Below are 24,087 nucleotides of genomic sequence, written 5' to 3'. Positions count from 1 at the left end.
TGATGCAGGGCAGGGGACTGTCAAAGTAAAACATGAAATAACACAAATATTGAACCGGGGACACTAGACACAACACCAGGAACACAAGGCAGGCACAGAAAACACTTAAACGCTGGAAATAATTAACAAACAACAAGGATAGCTAACTAAAATCACTGTATATTAATAAACAAACTATGACCCTAAAAGTTAATATGTAAGGGAGAAAGACAGAAATCTGACCCCCAGAAATCTTCTCCAACTTTAAATGCCTGCCTGTGAGCTTTCTTGTCCTCTATTGGCACTATTGGCATGCTGTATCTCACTTTGACAGATTTGTGGTCTAGTTTATATTAGAGATGGCACGATACCACTTTTTTATGGTCGATACCGATATCATAAATTTGGATATCTGCCGATACCGATATGAATCCGATATAGTGTTTTTTAATCAATAAAACTGTTTGTTTTTTTTTAAATATCTTGCTACATTTTGAATAGGTTCATACTCAATTAAAAAAAAAAAAACAATACTAAAGCTATTCTGTTATACCTGTATGCAAAAAAATATTTCATAGTTCAGAAATACTGATCAATCTAATAAACTTAAACCTACACCATCCTCCCTATTCTGGTATTTTATAGAGTACTTAGCGTAAATATTAAGCAGCCTAACTAATAGGGTTCCAACTCCTAGCAACAAAAAATAAATAAAAAATAGGGAACCACCCCTCACCCTCCACCTCATGATGCTTAATCAACGTAATCAACCTTAATTTGATCCAGTGTGAAAGAAAATGCACAGAAATCAATTATTTTTCAAGAAATATTAAATAGATTCAACATCTTTCTTTAACAGAACTGCAGACTCCACAGATGGTATCTTCCCAAAGGAAAAAGTAGTATAGTTTACTAGGGTATATTAGACTTAATAGTTACTATATACAGTAATGGACTTCTATTCATTTTACGTCAAATTAAAACTTTGGGTGTCAGATAGTTATTTAATAAAAGCTAGACATTTTAAATGAGAATAAGAAAGTATTTCTTTGTGCCCCCTTTTCCCTGTTAATGCCCTATCGGCCCCCCTGGCTAAACTTTGCTAGATCCGCCCCTGCACAGTTACCAGCCATCAGCTACGTAGAAAAAGATCCTGGTGTAGAAAGTAATATTAAATAAATTCTAACAACAGCTTATTAAGCTCAAACGTGCTGCTGTTGTTTATCCGCTGGTTTCCTCTTTCTGGTGCGAAGTGGGCCAAAAACAAAGAAGAGAGACGGACTTGCAACAGAAAAGCCGATCAGCTGATCATTGATCAGTTTCACGATTGAAGTAGCAGCAGGAGAGGGAGAGAGAGAGAAGAGGCAGTCGCTCCATATATCGTTTGTTAAGCTTAACGTGGGAATGCTTTACAAACATTCAGAGATGGACTTACACACTTGCTTTACTTCTCTCGGGGATAACTTTGTCGGAGATGAAATGCCGGGTTGGTAGCGAAGCTCCAAATGCTCAACCAGACCACCGACAGGTCTCGCACGCCACAGCCGTTCTATCACGTGATGCATACCGCTCCAACATCCTACGGTTATGAGGCGAGTTATGGCGTGTCGCAAGTTTTGTGAGGTGCTTTCGTGATATTTAATGGATCGGATTACACTTTTATTTCTCTCCGATAGCCGATCCAGTAATTTAGGTCAGTATACATAATATCGGATCGGCCCATCTCTACTTTATATTAGAGATGGTATTGTGGTGGACCATTAAAGGGCTCTACTCACACCCAATGTGGAGGTAAGCATCAACGACACGGGTGTGGACAAATCGGACGGTCGGTGGTGGCCATGCGGAGATTTCCGCCGTTTAAATAATGCCACGGAGAATGACCGTTACCCCATCCCCCACATTCAGGATTTTTCTGCCAATCTCGCCGGAACGTTGATTTTTTCTAAAATTGACTTGGTGCGGGGGTATCACCAAGTTCCTGTGTGTTCCTAAAACCGCTGTCATTACCCCCTGAAGGTGTGGTTCCGTTGCCCGACAGAGTCCAGGCCGTTTCGGCTTTTCCACGTCCTACGTCGGTTAAAGCGTTGCAGGAGTTCTTGGGGATGATAAATTTTTGCAACCGCTTTCTCCCCAGAGCTGCCCACCTGCTACAGCCACTCTATGCTGCCTTAAAAGGTAAAACATCCAAAGATCCGGTTGACTGGCTGCCGGAACGCGTCCATGCGTTTTCCGCAGCCATGTCTGCGCTGGCTGACACCGTCCTGCTGGCACACCCGCTTCCGTCGGCGGAGATTGCGTTGACCACCGACGCGTCCGACGTGGCAGTGGGTGGGGTGTTGGAACAGCGGGTTCCAGGTCTCTGGCAACCACTTGCCTTTTTCAGTCGTACGCTCCGGGATGCTGAACGCAAGTACAGTGTTTTTTACAGGGAGTTGCTGGCCCTGCACCTCGCGACACGACATTTTCGTTTTTTCCTCGAGGGTCGCAACTTTACTGCGTACGTTGACCACAAACCTTTGACGTTTGCGATGTCCAATGTCTCTGACCCATGGAGCGCATGCCAGCAGCGCCAGTTGGCGGCCATTTCAGAGTCAGCATTTTTGTCAACGTGGGTTTCACGTTTCGGCCCCCCTGCTGACATTACTTCAGACAGGGGCCCCCAGTTTGTTTCTGAGCTTTGGTCTGCTATGGCTGACGGCCTGGGGGTCAAGGTCCACCGCACCACAGCATACCACCCGCAAGCGAACGGTTTCACCGGTCACTTAAGGCCGCGCTCCGGGCTTCCTTAACAGGTGGCGACTGGGTCGATCGTCTTCCGTGGGTTTTGCTGGGATTGCGTAGCACGGTTAAAGAAGACCTCTGGGTTTCCCCGGCTGAACTGGTCCTCGGCCAGCCCCTCCGGGTCCCCGGGGAATTCTTACCTGAGAGCCCTACCCCATGTTTCGATACCTCTTTGTTGCCTTTTCGCCCCCCAAGAGACTCATTTCCTGTTCCTGGTCCTGTGCACCACTGCCTGCCTGACACTTTTGTTCCGGGGTGGGTGTCCCTGGTGGAATAGGACTGTAACTCTCCTTCATGATGTTTTCGTGTGTTTAATAAATTCCTACATCTAAAGTGGGATGGATGCCAGTTTTTTTAACAGGACCAGGATTTCCCCAGAATTTTTAAATTACCTAAGAATCCCACATCATTCTGTGGACAACCCTGAGTCAGTCAGCAGTTTAAGAAGAACATATGGCTTACATGTCACATCTGGCTGATAGGGCAAAGGACGAGAGAAAACTATAGAGTCCATCATTGCTTTAGTAAAACTGCACACTGATTCAATATCAGTTTGATGCAACCGAGTGTCATCACAGCAACATGACTCTTACCAAATATACCTTCATCCTTAGTCAGCAATTTCAAATTTCCTTCAATTTTACCTGCTCTTTTCCTTCAACAATGGAAAAAGAGCAGGAAAGATTCTTGTTTATAAGAATGATTATTTGATTAGTAATAATTAAACATATCTGCTAGAAGCAACTAAAAACTAGTAGCAAAGTTTATGGTGGTGAGGGAGAAAGCAAGAAGGAGAGACCCACATGCTCCTTGTGCTCAGTTTACATGCATGTAGGAGAGCCATTTGCATCCAAACAGCATTAGGAATTACTACGAGAAGAAAACAGGGTTAATAATGATGATAGATGGGCAATAGAAAAATGGGATGTGTGATGGCACGCTAAGACTTTTTAGAATATATGTTGAACATAGTTAACTAGTCGTGAAAATTAAACATAATACCATTTACAATGAATGTTCCCTGTTTTGTTTTCAGGTGTTCCCATCAGATTAACTGGATCTGGATCGACTCGATGTTCTGGCAGAGTTGAAGTTTATTACAATAACATCTGGGGAACAGTCTGTGATAATGGCTGGGATGTAAATGATGCTCAGGTGGTTTGCAGACAGTTAAACTGTGGGACAGCACTACAGGCTCCTCGATCAGCTTACTTTGGTGCAGGAACTGGACAGGTTTGGTTTTCGTATATGGCCTGTTCAGGAAATGAAAATTCTTTAACAGAGTGTCAACACAGTGGATTTGGAACAAACTACTGTGGACATCAACAAGATGCTGGTGTCATCTGTTCAGGTGAGAAACATTTTAGATACTCATGTCATTGTTGGTCAGCCTGGTCTAGTCTGTCATACATTAAATGTTTTCACAGCATCTGTTCAGCCCTGCTGTTGTTTTTAAAAGTGCTTTATAAATTTATAAAAGTGTTGGGGTTTTTCTAGTGCAAAGAGGAATTGAAATATAAATAACTTCTATTGCCTGGCAGGTCCAGTCCGGTTAGTTGGGTCTGGATCGACTCGATGCTCTGGAAGAGTTGAATTCTATTATGGCAACACCTGGGGAACAGTCTGTGACAACGGCTGGGACTTAAATGATGCAGAGGTGGTGTGCAGAGAGTTAAACTGTGGGACGGCACTGCAGGCTCCTCGATCAGCTTACTTTGGGGCAGTAGGTGGACAGATTTGGCTTGATAATGTGACCTGTTCAGGAAATGAAAGTTCTCTAACTCAGTGTCAACATCTTGGATTTGGAACATACACCTGTGGATATTATCAGACTGCTGGTGTCATTTGTTCAGGTGAGATAACTTCCAGATACTCAAGAGACTGAAGATCACTTTGTTCTTGGATGTTGTGTCTGAAATACTTTTGTTAATGTGAGGAAGAATAATATTAACAATCTCAGAATATTCTTCATTATTTCTCCTGACAGGCCTGATCAGATTAGTTGGATCTGGATCGACTCCATGCTCTGAATTTTGTGTAATTTCTATACAAAACTTAAAAAAAAAAAAGTATTTTTCATATCTGCCGCTTGTATCCGCGATCTCGTTCTTTTGGTCACTACCCACAGCTCGTGACCATAGGTGAGGGTAGGGACGTAGATCGACTAGTAAATTGAGAGCTTCGCTTTTACAATCAGCTCTTTCAAGATGCAGTAAATAATAATCCAAAAACAAATCCTCAGTGCATTCCAGACTCCTGCTCTGTGTATTCTCTCCATCCCAGTGCTCCATGTCTCCACTCCTTGAGCTGACTGTCCTCTAGTTCCTGCAATCCTCCTGGGAAAAACACAGGCAGCCATTAGTAAATTCCACAATCGTGGCAGACTAAGGCTGTATCCCAATTCAGGGTCTGCATGCTTGAAGTACGCACACTACGCGTACTACGTACGGTGCGTACTATAAGTACGAGAAGTGCGGAAGTGAGAGGCCTGTGAAATAGACGGTCTAGGCTTTGTTGCGCTGCAGGTTGCCTAGCAACCATGATACTAACCGTGAGAAACGTTACATACAGCATTGTGTGACAGAAATGAAGGAGAAAAATGTTTTGTTAGTCATTCATTTTTGTGATGACATCACTTTGATTAGTTGAGTATCTGAGGCTGAGACCACAGGACTGTAAAACATGATTGTTGGGCTTCATTTCTGTGCTGAAAAGTCATTTTCAGCACTTGGTTGGCTTTACAACCAAGTTAACGCTGAAAGTACAGACATCACTAATGTCACACAACTTTGCCGACATGTGGCCAACAGTTTTAATGTTCTTCATTATTAAACATTCGCACATAAATAAGTGACATCATATTCAGTACTTACTTTTGACAGTTCACTCTTCGGCTGCTCCCTTCTGCCGTATTTTGCGGCAAAATTATCCACACCCACCGCTGTGCTATGAAATTTGGGGTAAATGGGACCACGAAGCGTGCACTGGACCACGCTTGATATTTGGGGAAATCGATGGCGCATTTGGAGTATAAATTTGAAGTACATTTCGAATTGGGACAGCCTTCGTCGCGTGGTGGTGACGTAATTACACTTAAAATGCGTACTTCAAGCGTGCAGACCCTGAATTGGGACACAGACTAACACTTACTGGCTTGCTGGGGAACTAACAGGAAGTCACACAACAATCCCACTTCGATGGGTATGGTGTTATTTTTGTGCCACTATTCTGAGCACACGTAAAAAAAAAAACCAATTGAGCACACGTAAAAAAAATTTGCAGGTGCAAGTGTTGCATTTTGACGAGAAATTTATTTTGAGTGAAGAAAACCTAAATTTGTGCAAACAAAATTCATTGCTGCGTGCAAAAAATGTATTTCAGTGTTTGCTATCATCCATATAAACACACAATAACAGGCCCTCTCGCTCAGTTTTTGCATTTGCTCTTGCTAAGATCTCTGTGGACCCGCTGGCAATGTGTTGCTTGCGGTCTCAACGTCTCTGCCCCTGCGCGTTCAACTCTTTCTGTACACCGTTATATTTGTGCCACAAAACCAACCAGTGACAGAATTGGATGCAAAAATTCTGATTGGTTTTTTTGGTCTTCAATCAGCTTGCTAGCTACTATAGCCAAATCCAGGCAAATATCCCAGAATGCATTTCATCCGAAACTCAAACGAGGCAGTTGCAGAGGAACGCAGAGTGGCGGAGTTTGAAATATTACTCTTTCTAGATCACAAAATAAACTTTTAAGATGTTTTGAGGTGAGAATGTTGCTGTGTAAACTTCAAGATATCCTTGCTTTTTTATAGCACAAAAAATAGCACTATTAATGGAATAACTGACCTCTGAAGGAGAAAGGTTTAGGTAACCGGCAGGTAGCATTTAAGAAGATAAAAGTGGATGAATCACTGCCTTAAACTTACAGGACTTTCAGCATTACACCTACGATAACAAAAATTTAACCACCACTGCTGTGTACTTCATTGTAAATTTAAATGTTGGTAAATGATCAGACAAAAGAGGGTTTTCAGGGAATATTGTTAAATGCTTGGTTTCTGACCAATATTTCGGGACAAGATCCAAAGTGAGAGAAGCCAACTGAGTCTAATAATAAATTAATTATTGGGGCCGTTGTTTTCACCAAGTACATGAATGTTAAAATCACCTGCCATAATTATTTAATCAGTACTGAGCAACAAATACAAAAGTCAGCTAGATAATTCAGATAGAAACTATAATGGTCTGGTAGATGATGGATTAAAACAAATAAAGCTGTTTTTTTTAGTTTTCCAATTAAGTGGACAAGGCCAAGAGTCATATTGAAACTCTGTCTGGGTCTATGGTTGAATAATATGTGGAAGTGAAAGACTGCTGCCACTCGACCTCCTCGGCCTGTGCTTTGAGTTTTCTGGCAGTATGGCTCATATAAACTAACATATTCATCTAGCTCCAACCAGGTGTCTGTCAGGCCGAATAAATCACTATCTTGATCAACAATTAATTTATTTACTAACAAGGAAGAAAAGCCAACTCCAGACATCGAGGGCCGGTGTCCTGCAGGTTTTAGAGCTCACCCTGAGTCAAAACACCTGAATCAAATGATTAGTTCATTACCAGCCTCTGGAGAACTTCAAGACAAATTGAGGAAGTAATCTACCTATTTTAATCAGCTGTGTTGGATCAAGGACATCTAAAACCTGCAGGACACTGCCTCTCAAGGCCTGGAGATGGCCACCCCTGATCAATGAGAATAAGGTCTTTGGTGGATGGAAGATGCAAGGAGGCAAATAGGACTGTAACTCTCCTTCATGATGTTTTCGGGTGTTTAATAAATTCCTACATCTAAAGTGGGATGGATGCCAGTTTTTTTAACAGGACCAGGATTTCCCCAGAATTGTTTATATTACCTAAGAATCCCACATCATTCTGTGGACAACCCTGAGTCAGTCAGCAGTTTAAGAAGAACATATGGCTTACATGTCACATCTGGCTGATAGGGCAAAGGACGAGAGAAAACTATAGAGTCCATCATTGTTTTAGTAAAACTGCACACTGATTCAATATCAGTTTGATGCAACCGAGTGTCATCACAGCAACATGACTCTTACCAAATATACCTTCATCCTTAGTCAGCAATTTCAAATTTCAAATTTCCTTCAATTTTACCTGCTCTTTTCCTTCAACAATGGAAAAAGAGCAGGAAAGATTCTTGTTTATAAGAATGATTATTTGATTAGTAATAATTAAACATATCTGCTAGAAGCAACTAAAAACTAGTAGCAAAGTTTATGGTGGTGAGGGAGAAAGCAAGAAGGAGAGACCCACATGCTCCTCGTGCTCAGTTTACATGCATGTAGGAGAGCCATTTGCATCCAAACAGCATTAGGAATTACTACGAGAAGAAAACAGGGTTAATAATGATGATAGATGGGCAATAGAAAAATGGGATGTGTGATGGCACGCTAAGACTTTTTAGAATATATGTTGAACATAGTTAACTAGTCGTGAAAATTAAACATAATACCATTTACAATGAATCAAATCAAATCAAATCAAATCACTTTTATTGTCACATCACATGTGCAGGCACACTGGCACAGCACATGCGAGTGAAATTCTTGTGTGCGAGCCCCACAAGCAACAGAGATGTGCAAACACAACAACACAAACGAGCAAAATACAAGAATGGCCAACCTGACACTAATAAATATATGTACAATATATAATAGTGTATGCATTTCTGGATGTGTATACTAAATGTTTTTCTACGTGTGTGTGTGTGTGTGTGTGTGTGTGTGTGTGTGTGTGGGTGTGTGTGTGTGTGTATACACATTTTTACAAATTAAATAGTAAAGAATAATAAAATAAAATATATAAAAATATAAAAATATACAGAGTTGAATATGTGCAAAACAGTGGCATTACTGTACAGTGTGGAGTGCATAATGTTGAAGTTCCAGTAGTGAAGCTGAGGTGTCTATGAAGTGTTCAGCAGTCTGATGGCCTGTTGGAAAAAGCTGTCTCTCAGTCTGCTGGTACGGGACCGGATGCTGCAGAACCTCCTTCCTGATGGAAGTAGTCTGAACAGTTTATGGCTGGGGTGACTGGAGTCCTTGATGATCCTCCCCGCTTTCCTCAGGCAGCGCTTCCTGTAGATGTCTTGGAGGGAGGGAAGCTCACCTCCAATTATCCGTTCAGAGCACCGCACTACTCTCTGGAGAGCTTTGCAGTTGTAGGCGGTGCTGTTGCCGTACCAGGTGGTGATGCATCCAGTGAGGATGCTCTCAATGGCACAGCGATAGAAGGTCCTGAGGATGCGGGGGCTCATGCCGAATCTTTTCAGTCTCCTGAGAAAGAAGAGGCGCTGCTGCGCCTTCTTCACTGTTTTGTTTATGTGTACTGACCACGTAAGATCCTCAGCCAGATGTACGCCAAGGAACCGGAAGCTGCTCACTCTCTCCACAGCAGCGCCGTTGATGGTGATGGGGGTGTGTACTTCTCTGCACCTCCGGAAGTCCACTATCAACTCCTTTGTCTTTGTGACGTTGAGGGTGAGATGGTTGTCTTGACACCAGTGGGTCAGGGCGCTGACCTCCTCCCTGTAAGCCGTCTCATCACTGTTGGTGATAAGACCCACCACTGTAGTGTCGTCCGCAAACTTCACAATGATGTTGGAGTTGTTAGATGAATGTTCCCTGTTTTGTTTTCAGGTGTTCCCATCAGATTAATTGGATCTGGATTGACTCGATGTTCTGGCAGAGTTGAAGTTTATTACAATAACATCTGGGGAACAGTCTGTGATAATGGCTGGGATGTAAATGATGCTCAGGTGGTTTGCAGACAGTTAAACTGTGGGACAGCACTACAGGCTCTTCCATCAGCTTACTTTGGTGCAGGAACTGGACAGATTTGGTTTTCGTATATGGCCTGTTCAGGAAATGAAAATTCTTTAACAGAGTGTCAACACAGTGGATTTGGAACAAACTACTGTGGACATCAACAAGATGCTGGTGTCTTCTGTTCAGGTGCAAAAAATTTATAAACTAAAGAAAATGAAAGTCTGTCTGTTCCTTTGTATCATCTACAAAATCTTTATTTTTATGTAATTTAACCAACATTTTAAAGATTTATTTATTTATTTATTTATTTTTTTGCCAAATAGGTCTGGTCAGATTAGCCGGGTCTGGATCGACTCGATGCTCTGGCAGAGTTGAAATTTATCACAGTAACACCTGGGGAACAGTCTGTGATGATAACTGGGACTTAAATGATTCTCAGGTTGTTTGCAGACAGTTAAACTGTGGGACAGCACTGCAGGCTCCTCGATCAGCTCGCTTTGGTGCAGGAACTGGACAGATTTGGCTTGATAATGTGACCTGTTCAGGAAATGAAAGTTCTCTGACTGAGTGCCAACACAGTGGATTTGGATCAAACAGCTGTGGACATGGTCAGGATGCGGGTGTGATCTGTTCAGGTGAGAAAAATTGTAGCCATTGCAGATTAGTCTGGTATTGTGTGTCATATATGAAATACTTTTTCAACTTCTTTGCCTGATAGGTACAGTTAGAGTAGTTGGATCTGGATCAACTCGATGTTCTGGTAGAGTTGAAGTTTATCACAATAACAGCTGGGGAACAGTCTGTGATAATGGCTGGGATGTAAATGATGCTCACGTGGTTTGCAGACAGTTAAACTGTGGGACAGCACTACAGGCTCCTCGATCAGCTTACTTTGGTGCAGGAACTGGACAAATTTGGCTTGATAACATGGGCTGTTCATGGTATGAAAGTTCTTTAATTGAGTGTCAACACAGTGGATTTGGAACAAACTACTGTGGACATCAACAAGATGCTGGTGTCATCTGTTCAGGTGAGAAACATTTTAGATACTCATGTCATTGTTGGTCAGCCTGGTCTAGTCTGTCATACATTAAATGTTTTCACAGCATCTGTTCAGCCCTGCTGTTGTTTTTAAAAGTGCTTTATAAATTTATAAAAGTGTTGGGGTTTTTCTAGTGCAAAGAGGAATTGAAATATAAATAACTTCTATTGCCTGGCAGGTCCAGTCCGGTTAGTTGGGTCTGGATCGACTCGATGCTCTGGAAGAGTTGAATTCTATTATGGCAACACCTGGGGAACAGTCTGTGACAACGGCTGGGACTTAAATGATGCAGAGGTGGTGTGCAGAGAGTTAAACTGTGGGACGGCACTGCAGGCTCCTCGATCAGCTTACTTTGGGGCAGTAGGTGGACAGATTTGGCTTGATAATGTGACCTGTTCAGGAAATGAAAGTTCTCTAACTCAGTGTCAACATCTTGGATTTGGAACATACACCTGTGGATATTATCAGACTGCTGGTGTCATTTGTTCAGGTGAGATAACTTTCAGATACTCAAGAGAATGAAGATCACTTTGTTCTTGGATGTTGTGTCTGAAATACTTTTGTTAATGTGAGGAAGAATAATATTAACAATCTCAGAATATTCTTCATTATTTTTCCTGACAGGTCCAATCAGATTAGTTGGATCTGGATCAACTCGATGCTCCGGAAGAGTTGAAATCTATCACAATAACAGCTGGGGAACAGTCTGTGATGATTACTGGGACTTAAACGATGCTGCGGTGCTTTGCAGGCAGTTAAACTGTGGACCGGCACTTCAGGCTCCTCGATCAGCTCACTTTGGTGCAGGAACTGGACAGATTTGGTTTGACAATGTGACCTGTTCAGGAAATGAAAATTCTCTAACTGAGTGTCAGCACAGTGCATTTCTATCAAAAAAGTGTGGACATGATAAAGATGCTGGTGTGATCTGTTCAGGTGAGATAACATTTAGATAATAAAGACATTGAAATGTAATCTGTCCTTGTGTCTCATACAATAAAAAAAATCAATATTTATTTATCAGGAACAAATTCCAATATTGATCAAATCTTATGTCTCATAGGTCCGATCAGATTAGTTGGATCTGGATCAACTCGATGCTCTGGCAGAGTTGAAATCTATCACAATAACATCTGGGGAACAGTCTTTGATTTTAACTGGGACTTAAATGATGCTGAGGTGGTTTGTAGACAGTTAAACTGTGGACCGGCACTACAGGCTCCTCGGTTTTCTTACTTTGGTGCAGGAACTGGACAGATTTGGCTTTATAATGTTGCCTGTTCAGGAAGTGAAAGCTCTCTGACTGAGTGTCAAAACAGTGGATGGGGAACATACATCTATGGACATGGCAATGACGCAGGTGTTATCTGTTCAGGTGAGAAATTTTAGATATTCAATACAGGGCAAGCCAGTCTGTTCTTGTGCATCATACATGAAATTTTTCTCTTTTTTACTTTAAGGAATATTTCAAAATACTCTTCATATCTTTTTGCCTCACAGGTCCAGTCAGATTAACTGGGTCTGGATCGACTCGATGTTCTGGCAGAGTTGAAGTTTACTACAATAACATCTGGGGAACAGTCTGTGTTGACGGCTGGGACTTAAATGATGCCGCGGTGGTTTGCAGAGAGCTGAACTGTGGGACGGCAGTAAAGACTCCTCAATCGGCTCAGTTTGGTCCAGGAACTGGACAGATTTGGCTTGATAATGTGACCTGTTCAGGAAATGAAAGTTCTCTAACTGAGTGTAAACACAGTGGATTTGGAATAAAAAAATGTGAACGTGGTCAGAGCGCTACTGTCATCTGTTCAGGTGAGAAAAATTTTGGATCATCCACAGAATGTTAAAAATGGTAATTATAACTATTTCATTGCTTCATCATATATCTCATTGGGAAAATCATTTTGTCTATAATGCACCTCTATCCACAGAGAAAGAGAAATAATACAATCAGCTTTGACACAGACTTTACTACAGTTATGTTCAATCACCTCTCAGCTCATTCCTTTCACATCCCATCGGGTCATCATTACAATCAATTACACTGTAATGTAGTTGTTCAGTAACTTGTATAGAACAAGAACATGCTGCCAGTTTGACATAAAAATGAGTGCAAACCAGTTTTGAACCTGAGACACCCACATAAACACCACTGTTAGAAATATTGACAATGTTGGTGGTGACTGTAATTATATAAACTGTATACATATGAACTAAAATTAAAGAGAATTTTATGATCCCACCAGCTTCACGGAAAAAGTTCTCGGTGAAACTGAATCTGGCTGATGTCAACTCCCAAGTGGACATGACAGACCCCGTTGTGAGGGAGAACATCTTGAAATGGGTAACGTGTATAGAATACTTAAATGCAGAGTAAAGTTTCATCTTCAAGATGTTCGTATTTGTTGATGGAGATTTCTCTGTACTGTTCAAGTAAGGTAATTTACTTGCCTAATTCCCAGACAGACATGCTTTCTCTAAACAGTCAAATTTTTAAACACACAGCTTACTTTTACACTGAGACAACTTTCTAATCTTTACCCAGAGAATCTGTAAAATACAGGCAACAATTAAATCCTCGTTTCTGTTACACAGGTTGAAAAGAAGTTGGGAGGTTCATCTGATGACATAAAAGTGAGCTGGCAGAAACTTCCAGAAAAGAAAAGGCTCAAAAAGCAAGAGACGTGTCCTCCATAGTTCAGTCTGTTTGTTTCCAAAACTGTATAAAAAAGACCTAATGTTATATAAAACCTTTAAAAAGCACCTTATTGATTCATTCCATATTTTTACAAAGTATATCTGCTTTTTGTGCTTGTTTACTGTTGTGCTGCATTTAGTTGTAAGCCAAACGTAACCTGTTAAAGAGTGCTAACTTCAATGGATTTAGCAAATATTTTTAATTTTTAATATTAAACACAACAGGAAGATCATTCTGTTAGGATCCATTTCAATATAAACCTGCATATTAATTCAAGAAGCCTCAAATTATTTTGTCTTTATTGATGAAAAACGCTTCTTTTTATGAGACCAATACTTAAATAGGACACACATAGCAGGAGACCTTTGGCTTCTTCAATAATGTGTTTAAGTTAGATAATGATTTCTCTTCCCTTTGTGTTTGTTTTTCATGAGAGTGTGTAGTTCTGCTTTGTTTTTTGCTCTTATTTTACTTACTTGGATTCAGTAATGATCAATTAATAATTATTGTGAATTCATATAAATTATGTATTGTACTGCATTTTATGAATTATTAAAGATGAATTAATTGATAGATTGACTATTTTATTTTGAACTTGAAATAAAAAATATAACAAAATACACTGTAAACAGTTTAGGAAAAAAAAAGTTAAAAAATAATACAGTTGCAACAAATATCTTTAAATATTCTCAAAAAGCAGAAGGATGAAGTTTACAGTTGTTTAGTTTTACCCAGTTTAACAGTAATAATTTACAAATCATGGTTTTCGTGTAACACCGAATCAGATAATTTATTTATATAACTAGTTGTGTCGACACACACAACCAGTACTGCAAGAATAAGTGCATTACTGCTTAAAATCTTATGGTCCTATTTTGCAATAAATACAGAGCCTGTAATGAGCTACAGCATTTACTAAGACCTTCGCATAGGAACTTGGATACAGTAACGCCAAAGAACAGTAAAGACTGAAAAAAGATTTTTAATTTATCCTGTGCTTTGCTTGAGCAAAACTGAAATGCTGCAGGGTGCCATGAATATGACTAAAGTGCTACCAGCAAATTTTGGTATCTATGGAGATTGACAGACCACGTGACTTTCGCGCATTGCATTGTGGGTACGAGTGGCAACAAAATCAAAACACTGCAAGCGCTAGAATTTCCAGCACTGGTAATAATCAATTCTGCTGTTTTAATCACTACCTGCATTTTATTTGCCCCAAAAACAATTATGTACAAAATGACGGAAAACACGGCAGCATTTCTATGAACAAAGACAGACTTGACGAAAAGGCAAAAAACCCCCAAAAAAACAAATACGAGGAAAAAAATCAAAGGAGTGTGGGTGAGACCCATACGAGCAGAGTGGAGTAAGGATGTTAGCGTGCTGCCCAACTTTCATCACGCACATATTCATTATTATATGGTTCTAAGTTTTAGTGCATACACTCACAAAATGTTAATTAACTTCAGATCCCTGCAACAAGCCCAGGTCCAGTTTACTTTGGTGATTTGGACTATTCCATTTCACAGCTGTTGTTGATTTTTTTCCCTTTATCTCCTGTACAGGCCAATGCAATCCATTTCTCGTTTCAGGTTGTAGTATTACACAACATTTTCAGATCTAATAGAAAAAAAAAAATTGTGTTTCGTAATTCATTCAATTTTTTGTATTTATCTATAACTGGCATTATTGTTTCATTCTCATATAGAATCTTACAAGAAAGAGGCAAAATTGGATTCAATTATGCTTTATTAGCTGCTTCAGTGAAAAACAAATCAATAATGCAACAAAAAAAAAACATATCAAAACAACATACTGGAAAACAGTTATTCATCACTTCATTGCTTCAATACAACCCTTCGGCACATATTGTAACCTACATCAACAATTATGTTATGATAACTACAACAGAAGACGTACCTTTGTGGGAATGCTTGGAGCAGACTAACCTGTGAGCTGGAGTGTTCTGGGACGTTATATTTGGTCTTCGAATGGCTGCAATCCAGACCATCCGTCGGCTCTTTGTTACTTCGGAAAAATGGCTTAGACAATTTCTCTTCCACAATGTAATCCAATAACAACCGATCTCTTTACCCGATCTCTTTAATACTGCCTGTTTGAGGGCTATGGGGTGAAACAAAATGTGCTACATGCTCCTCATTCATACATATGAATAAAAATAGAAGATTTTTTACAATTTTACAGAGAAGCTGGAGACTTCAAAAAACAAATCCATAACCTTGAATGATTGTTGCAAAGAAGAGTGGGGGTCCTGAAGCAGCAATAACACATCATCTTTATAAAGAAGAATTTTGTGTTCTGTATTAGACCTTTAATATTGCTGTTTTGTCTTATAGCTGCAGCTATTGGTTCTATGAGTAATGGAAATAGCGATGGAGAGAGCGAACATCCTTGCCCGGTACCATTATGAAGAGTAAAGTTTTGTGTAACTGATCCATTGGTGGTGACTGTGGCGATTGACAATGTGTAAAATGCTCTTATCCAGTTGAAAAACGATTCTCCAAATCCAAATTTCTTAAAATATTACAAACAGGAAGTTCCAGCTTATTTTGTCAAATGCTTTTTCTGCATCAATTAGACTGTTACTTTTTTTGGTAGTGTGAAAGCTGCATTAAGCTAATTAGTTTAGGAGTATTGATAGCTGAATGTCTGCCTATAATAAAACCCATCTAGTCAGCATGAAAAAGTGCTGGAATTACTTTTGGGATGCAAGGACTCTCTGTATTTACCAGAGACAGTGGGCAATCACTGCAGTATTCGTGGTAGGAGAAATTCTAGAGGTAATCATAAATTCTTCAATCATTCTTACAAATGGTGTGGACAGAGTTCACCAGAAATGTTTGTATAACTCAGCAGGGAAGCCATCTGGAGCAGGTGTCTTATTATTGAGAGTGCAGAATAATTCTTCTAGAGCTGTAGGCTTATCCAACACCCTAACTTGAGCTTGTGTTAAATGAGGTTGATCTAAAGCACTAGGAAATTTGTGAATATCGTCCATATTTGAGTCATGGTCAGAGGTGTATAGATTCATGTAAAACTTCCTAAAAACCTTATTTATATCTGTAAAATTATGAAATGTTTTCCCTGCTGAGTCCTTGATAACTGTAAATGTTGTTTTATCTTTATTTTACTTACGTAAATGTGCCTGATATTTACCTGATTTATTATTGTATTCGATTTTGTCATGTCTCCACCGCTGTATAAGAAACTACGTCTTTGTATTTATTAAATCATATGACTCAAGTCTGAGTTTGCCCCAGACCAATGGGCAAGCTCAGGAAGACAACAAGAAGCAAGAGGTCACTTTTTGGTGTTTTGCCTCTTCCAACCAGCCAACCTGGAGTTCTCAACAGTGATTGAATCCAAACCGAGTCGTTTTATTTTTATCTAGTAAAAGGTTTTACGTTAGAGAGCTGCCTCGGCTGAAAAAAAGCTTTTTCTCACCGCTGTATTTACCTGTTTGTCCATTTTAAGAGCTGTGTCAATTTTTACTCCAAGATTGGTGACAATGAGTGTGACACAGGATGTAAGAGGACCCAAGTCAGATGGTGGGACACCAGGTCCACTCGGCCCAAATATAATAACCTTTAACATAAAATAAAGTTTTAAACGTAAAGTCCAAAGAGGAACACACAGAAAGGTGAACAGGATACTAGGACCAGGAGTAAGGTAAAGGCAGTGTTATTTATACAAAAAAAAGGGTAATCAGGGAGTTGGACACAGGAGGGCAGCAAGATGTAGCTCAAGACAGTCACAAATGACTACCAATGTAAAACAGCAAATTAATAGCAACCACACTGACAGGCAGAACCTAACTGAACATAGGGGAGGAATGAGGAATACCAGCTGTGTCAGCCATCCTCCACTGGCACTCACCCCCTGAACCCATTGCACCACCCTTCCCCCGCAGCCAAGCTGCAGACCACACCCTGACACAAACTTTAGCAGGAAAAGTTTGGTCAACTGAAGTGTGTAATAATACCCTCCACCCAATTTATGTCCAATGTAGCACTTTTCCTCAATACTGAAGTGCTTTGAATCTTACTAAATCCAACTACACTGACTTTAAAAAAAAAATTTGTTGAGCATTTTGTAAACTTCCAAACCAGCAGCATTTTGTCTCATCCATTACAGTGATATAATTTTCTACCAATGGACTTTTTACCTGATGGATATTTAGCTAAAAAAAACCCAAAACATTCAAGAATTGACAGAAAATGTCAAAATTATATTGTAACACTCAGGGTTACAAAGTGTGGGGATCAGGGAAATTATTTTACTGCTACTATTCATAACTATCATCATTACCATTGCATTAATAAGATATTCTACAGCATTGATATTGCATTCAGATGTTTAAACATATTGGCACCCAATTAGCCTTTATTATGGGTGCAGTTATAACCACTTTAAACTGTTGAGTTAAATCTATAATCTTAAATGCTTATATGCTGATTATATTGGGTTATAAAAGGAAGGCTCAACTCTGAGTACACTCTGTGCCAAAGTAGACAGGAAACTGCATGCTTTTGCAGAGCGTGCTTGCAAAAGTGAAACTAAGAAGAGTATGAGTGACGTGGAGCTTAGAAGGTTAATCTTACAGTAAAATAGTAGCTGAGCAGAGGCCTGAGTGTATTCGGCAACATGCTGCGTTTGAGTTTGCTTGGTAACAGATGACTCAGAATAAGTCAGGAAGTGTACTTCTAAAATGTCTTTGTTTCCTCTGTAAAGTGTGCATTTTTTGGTGGTTATTTTGAGGAGCTGTCTGGACGAGGCTATTTAAATAACCAGGATATTCATTATTGTCCGTTATTCGTTTATATTGTTTTTATTATTTTATATTATTAACTTTGTTTGCCTACTGGTGGTGGTCAGAGGGCCCGGTGGCGCCAGTGTCCGGCAGCCTCGCCTCTGTCAGTGCGCCCCAGGGCAGCTGTGGCTACAATGTAACTTGCCATTGCCAGTGTGTGAATGTGTGTGTGAATGGGTGGATGACTGAATGTAGTGTAAAGCACTTTGAGGTCCTTAGGGACTAAGTAAAGCACTATACAAATGCAGGCCATTTACCATTTTTTACCATTTATTAAGCTTTGAGTAGTGGCATTTAATTAAAGCATTTATTCAACATATACATATATAGTTTTAGTCAGATTGTTACACATATGAGAGTGGCCTCTGTCTGGTTGTGAGTTTTAGTAGGCGAGGTGAGAGGTGAAACAGTGCAATTGAGGTCGGGAGACACATACACACACATCTTAGGTAGATTCATTTCTAGGTAAGAGTTCAGACATATTTTGCAAGCTTGCAACTGCATTTTGGGCCTTCAGAATTGACAGTTTTGTTGCAGAGCATGCATCTGAGGTTTTGGAGAAGCAAGAGCGAGACGAGCTACAGGAAGCACCTGGCTTGGAGGCGAAGAAAATGTTCTTTTCAAACTGTGTCAAAAGTCGTTACCAGAAAGTTATGCATGTATTGTATCTGCTTTGACACATGAGGGGGCGTCATAAATAATACCCTGATGCTATAAAAACAACTGCTTGTGTATTATTGGGCGGAGATCTACAGCTGATATTTTGCAGTGTTCATCTCCCCACACGTGTGTTCATTAAAATCATCGTTTGACCTAACTCTTCTGGACCTTCGTTGTTTTGTTCTCATCCTCAATATTCCGAACACGCGACAAAAGACATCCAGCACAACTCACATACACAGGACTCAGACTGCAATTCAGTACTCTTTGTTTTCATTGCTTTTCTTTTTTTGCCTCCTCTGCCAGACACCGGGACTCAATCAGCCACCCAACCAGCCTCCTCTGACACTGCCCTGCAAAGCCACTGCAATACCCTCTCCCTGCAGCTGAGCCATGGGCCCCACCCACCACAGAAACCATGTTAATGTGTCACAGCAATAAGCCATGCATATTGTTAAGTAAATAGTTTGTTTTTTTATTCAGACCAACAGCAAACTGTTAGATGAAGAAAGCAACCCTGGAAGATTTTGTTTCAGAATTGTGGTCTGTATCTGTGTTTAATTTTCTTTCATCTTTAACAGGTTTTTAAATGCATTCTTTGCATGCAAACTGTATGCAATTTTTGTATAAATATGCAATGTCCTCAAATTCAAGTATCAAGTCCTTTGATTTGTTACCTTGTTTTATATGTATGTTCATTCATTGCTTAGTGATGGGAAGGCCATTTGGGACAGCCTGTGTCCAACAGTAAATGGTCTGTGGGAGGGGCTCAGCATACTCAGCATACATATTTAAAAGTCAAAAAGTCAAATTCAGACTGGTGTGGCTAACAATGGCTCTCCAACAGTTTGTCTGCTGTTTCTTTGTGACGATCATTCTCTCATGCAAAGGTGAGAAAGAAATTCGATTTTGTTTCTCATGACCTATTTTATATGAAGACTGGACAGAGTACAATGTTAATTTAAGGTTCAGCTGTACAGATTTTAACAACTATTGTAATTAAAAGTACTCTACTATACTTCAAAGCAGCCCACTTGGTAGCCTGCTTGTAGATGGATCCAAGATAAGAAAGAGAGTCAAAAAATCCACCTGGTAAAAAAGCAAATACCTAGAGGTGAAAGCAGGACTATGTTTCACTTTACAATGTAGATCAGATCAGTAAAGTCCCTGTATCTGATGTGATCCACAGCACTTTATTTATCATTTTGTCAATTTTCTGCTAATGCATTTTCTGTCCAGCCAGCAGTTCGTGTCCCCTTTTCTTTCCAAAACTTTTTCTGTTTGAAATATTTAAGCAATAGTAATGTAAACATTTCAAGTTAATTGGGTTATTTATTATATTTTTTGTATTGACAAATAGAAATGTAGTAGAGAGTAACTATGTGCTCACTGAGAGGGCTGAGTTCAGTGACATGATGTTAACTACTACTGATAAAGTACAACTTGATCATTAAACATAAAACAGGTTTTAGCTTAGTGTTAACAATGTTTACTAACTGGTTAATTACATGGTTTGTTAACTCTCAAGTTGCTGTTGGTCTTTATAAATGGGTATTGTTCCCAAATGGTTAACAATGTGCTGTACAGCTGTAACATTATTATAATACCCGTTAAGATGTTGAAACTGATCATTGTAACCCTGCATATCCATACAGAGAACGCACAGGGAAAAGTGTGCAAAACAAAAGTCTTCACTAAATGTTTGTTTTCACTTGATGTTTGGGTAGTGAGCAAGCAAAGTTCATATATACTTTATATATAGCACTTATGACAGTGCATTTTTGACCAATTCAAGATCATTATAATTTGGACTGCCCCTTTCCCAAAATGTTCAGGTAAACAATTCTGAAAGTTTGAGGAAATAAGAAAAGGCAGTGTAGATCCAAGTTGACTTTTCAGGTATTTACTTTCTGTCTGACTAATGCTTCAAAATGTAAATCATGATGTGCAGTACACTGGTTTAACATTTTTTTATAATTATTTTCTCCTTTATTTTTCAGATGGCCATGCACAGATATCTGGTAAGGATATTTGTATTTATAATATCCAAGAACAAGTTTCAAGTTTAGTTTCAACCTTAGCTGTTTTCTCTGCTGAGCTAAAAAAAAAAAAAAAAGAAAAAGAAAATAAAAAGGAGGCAGTACTAATCTCATTGGTTTGAGCAAAAGAAAACTGGGGATTAAATGTCTTTATTCCTTCCTTTGCTATCTTTAACACCTATACTACTACTAAAGGACACTTTGGAGATTGTGTCCCCCTTTTCTAAGAAGCAGGGGATCACTGTTTATCACTGTCAGTAACAATCTAAAGTTAACTAATTGGACCAATTAACCATAACAAGTGAAGAGCACCAGCACAGTCTAAAGATTTTTGAAAGCTACAGTGTAGCCATAGAGCTTGCCATATAGAGAATAGGAACTTTTAATATAAGAGATACATGTTGTGTGTATGTCTGTGTTTGCATGTAAAGATGAAAATGATTTTCTTTTAGTACTTTTCGGGTCTTGTAGTTAAATCATGGTTCACTTGTCTCATAGTGGATGTTCTGCAGTCCTCACAAACTCATAATTCAGATGAGGGAGTTGGATAGCCTAGACTAGATGAAAATTGCCTTTTGGCTCTAGCTCTACAGCTGATTATGTAAATCCCATATAAATAGGATTATTTATATGGTTTAGTAGTAGTAGTTAACATGGAACAGAGTGGTGCAAAAAATAGAAATCTTGTAAAATATAAATTTTTTTTAAAAACAACTAAATTTGGCAAAAAGCTCTCATCTCTGATAATATTTATATTCATAAACTTATCCATTTACACTGAAATAACATAAAGAATCAAACAACAAAATACCAATGAAAAAATGTAAAACGATTTAAAACGAAAAGCATCTGGGCTTCTGTCCAGATGCTTTTCTTTCCAAGATACCTTTTTCTGTTGTTTCATTTCATACGCTGAAATGAAAGAATAGACTTAATAAACCACTAAAGTTTTTTTTAAATGTATTCTATTGACTCATCAAAGTACCTACCTTTGGCAGATATAACAGCTGAACACACCCATGGCATTCTTTCTAAAATGCAAACCAAATGTTCCTCAGAAAGTTCTTCCCAACTCTGTTGCAGAAGTTCCCATAAATGTGTGGCACTTGTAGGGTGCTTTGTTTTCACTCTTATGTCCAGGTCATCAAAATCAGCTCAGTGGGCTCTTATCCATGTTTTGAAGCTTATTAACTTGTTCTTTTTTCACGAGGTAGTTCTGGCATAGCTTCATCTTATATTTTGGGTTATTATCTTTCTGTACACAGCAAATTCAAAAGTGTTAAATTTTTTGGTGTTAATAGTCTCCTTGCAAAAGTAGAGTTAATTTTACTCTAAGCAGAGTCACATTCTTTTAATGTAACTCTGAGGTGTAAAATGATAGTAGTTAAAATCGAGTGTTAAAAATGAGTGTTTCTATTTCAAATCTGGAGGTGTTACAATGGAAACATTAACTCTTGACCTCTTAACTCTGAACTCCTACAGGGGCTATGACACCAACAGAGTAAATTCACAGACTCCGCCCCCAGCACGGCTCCAATTGAAGCTGAAGTGAAGCCGTTTCAGAACATTTTGCTCTACATATTTGAGTTGTTTGCCATGCTTGGTAAGTCATTTTTTCAAAGATTGTTTCAATTATTATTATGAGCTTTTACTTCTGTGGCTCTTTGGAGTTGAGACAAAGCTGTGTGAAAGGCATTAGCCATGTTGCTCGCTGATAGCATAATATTCTGTTTTAGCTAGCTGAAAGGTATTGTTTGCGGGCAAATACCACAGCCTTGAAAAAAAGCTTGCATGTGAATTTTCAGTCAAACTTTTGGTCAAATACACCTAAAACAATGTCTAGAATGTGAAATGTTGGTATAATGGTGCTACTTGAAGCCTGAAAACGATCGCCCATAAAAAAATAAAAAAACACGAGCAAACAGCAGTAGCAGACGTCCTGACTGGATTCCACGGTAGCATAGATCCCTCCAGAGTTTTGTGCACACGGTTTAGGTAAAAATGAAAAAAGTTGAGGTTTTACATTTAGTTCAGTATTACCTGTTGCCTGTGTCCTTGTCTTTTGGGAAAATACTTTACACAAGTAATGGCTCAAAGAGGATTCCTTTTTTTTTTTTACTGTGCTGCAATTGTTTACTGGATTATTTGTGCCGTTAATTAGTGTCAACTAATTTTTATTCAATCTCCACACAGGATATGCTTGTGAAGATGGAATATGGGGGAGAGCAGAAGTGCGTTGAAGTTCCACAAAGGGATGAATGAAGGACATGCATATTGTATTGAAGAAATAAGTGATGAGAATGCTGTTATTTGCATTTACCATGTCAGACCTTTTGATAAACAAAATTCTAATGAAAGTGAGAACATGTACACTGTTACATCTTTCAGAAAATGTTTTGAAATTGTGGTGCACAGTTCAGAATAAATGTTTTTCAAAAACCATTGCATCTTTTTAGTAAATGTTTATTTCCAAAAGAAATTTCTAGAAGTTCAGAACAGTAAAATTCCCGCTTTTTAGAATGAATTAGAAGATAACTCTTACGTAGTTAAACTAAAATACTCTTTGAGAGTTAATATATAAACTCTTAACACCAAGTGTTAAATTATCAACTCCAGACAGATTTGGTGTTTAACACTAAATCAGAGTTAACGTACCAACTCTCCAAAAAGAGTTAAATTAACACTCTCTGGTGTGGACCCATATAGACACTTTAATAGTGTTGAAATCAAATCCGACAGTGTTAATTTGGACATGCTGGATTTGCTGTGTAGGATGAACCCCTAAGCAGCTAGGCACATACCAGAGGATGCTGCATGGCTCTGCAGAATGCTGTGGTACCCAATTTGGTTGGGGGTGCCTACCTACTTTTGTACCATTTCAGGCTATTCATTGGACAAGAAGAAGAATTGATGTGTTAAAAAAATTTCTTCCAAAACCTTCGATCAGTAGTGTACAGTTCCTTGCAGGAGTAACACCATGGATTTGGGAACTGTGAAAAAGAAATATCACTTTGGGCCCCACCACTTTAATGTTGCAAACACTGCCAGCCCTAGAATTATAACTCTGTGCAGACATCGACCAATGTTCTGCTTAGATGAATAGATTTTTTTTAATTTATGCAAGACTGAGAAATGTGCAATTTGTTACATTTTAATATTTTTCATGATAATATTATTAGATTTTTTTTGTTTGTCTGTTTTTTACAATGA

The 24,087-nt window shown here is 39.1% G+C and overlaps 1 long non-coding RNA gene and 1 pseudogene across 2 annotated transcripts in view; both read left to right on the top strand.

Annotated features, from left to right (window-relative positions):
* The window catches only part of LOC146714311 (scavenger receptor cysteine-rich domain-containing protein DMBT1-like), a 62,164-nt pseudogene that overhangs the window by 7,254 nt on the left and 30,823 nt on the right, over window positions 1-24,087 (top strand). The window contains exons 7-15 of the transcript XR_014916506.1: window positions 3,800-4,114; window positions 4,305-4,616; window positions 9,476-9,790; window positions 9,928-10,239; window positions 10,323-10,634; window positions 10,825-11,136; window positions 11,271-11,582; window positions 11,710-12,057; window positions 12,147-12,458. The product of XR_014916506.1 is annotated as a scavenger receptor cysteine-rich domain-containing protein DMBT1-like (transcript). The remainder of the gene's footprint in view (window positions 1-3,799; window positions 4,115-4,304; window positions 4,617-9,475; window positions 9,791-9,927; window positions 10,240-10,322; window positions 10,635-10,824; window positions 11,137-11,270; window positions 11,583-11,709; window positions 12,058-12,146; window positions 12,459-24,087) is intronic.
* On the top strand, window positions 22,147-23,317 carry LOC146714312 (uncharacterized). Its single transcript, XR_014918792.1, has 2 exons — window positions 22,147-22,480; window positions 23,071-23,317. It is a non-coding gene; the product is annotated as an uncharacterized LOC146714312 (long non-coding RNA).

Source organism: Copadichromis virginalis, linkage group LG3 (assembly GCF_057382275.1).
Source record: "Copadichromis virginalis isolate Kocher_CV1m ecotype Utaka linkage group LG3, C_Virginalis_male_GT1.1, whole genome shotgun sequence".
NCBI lineage: Eukaryota > Metazoa > Chordata > Actinopteri > Cichliformes > Cichlidae > Copadichromis > Copadichromis virginalis.
Note: the sequence above shows the minus strand (reverse complement) of the source record. Positions and strands in the feature narration are given on the sequence as shown.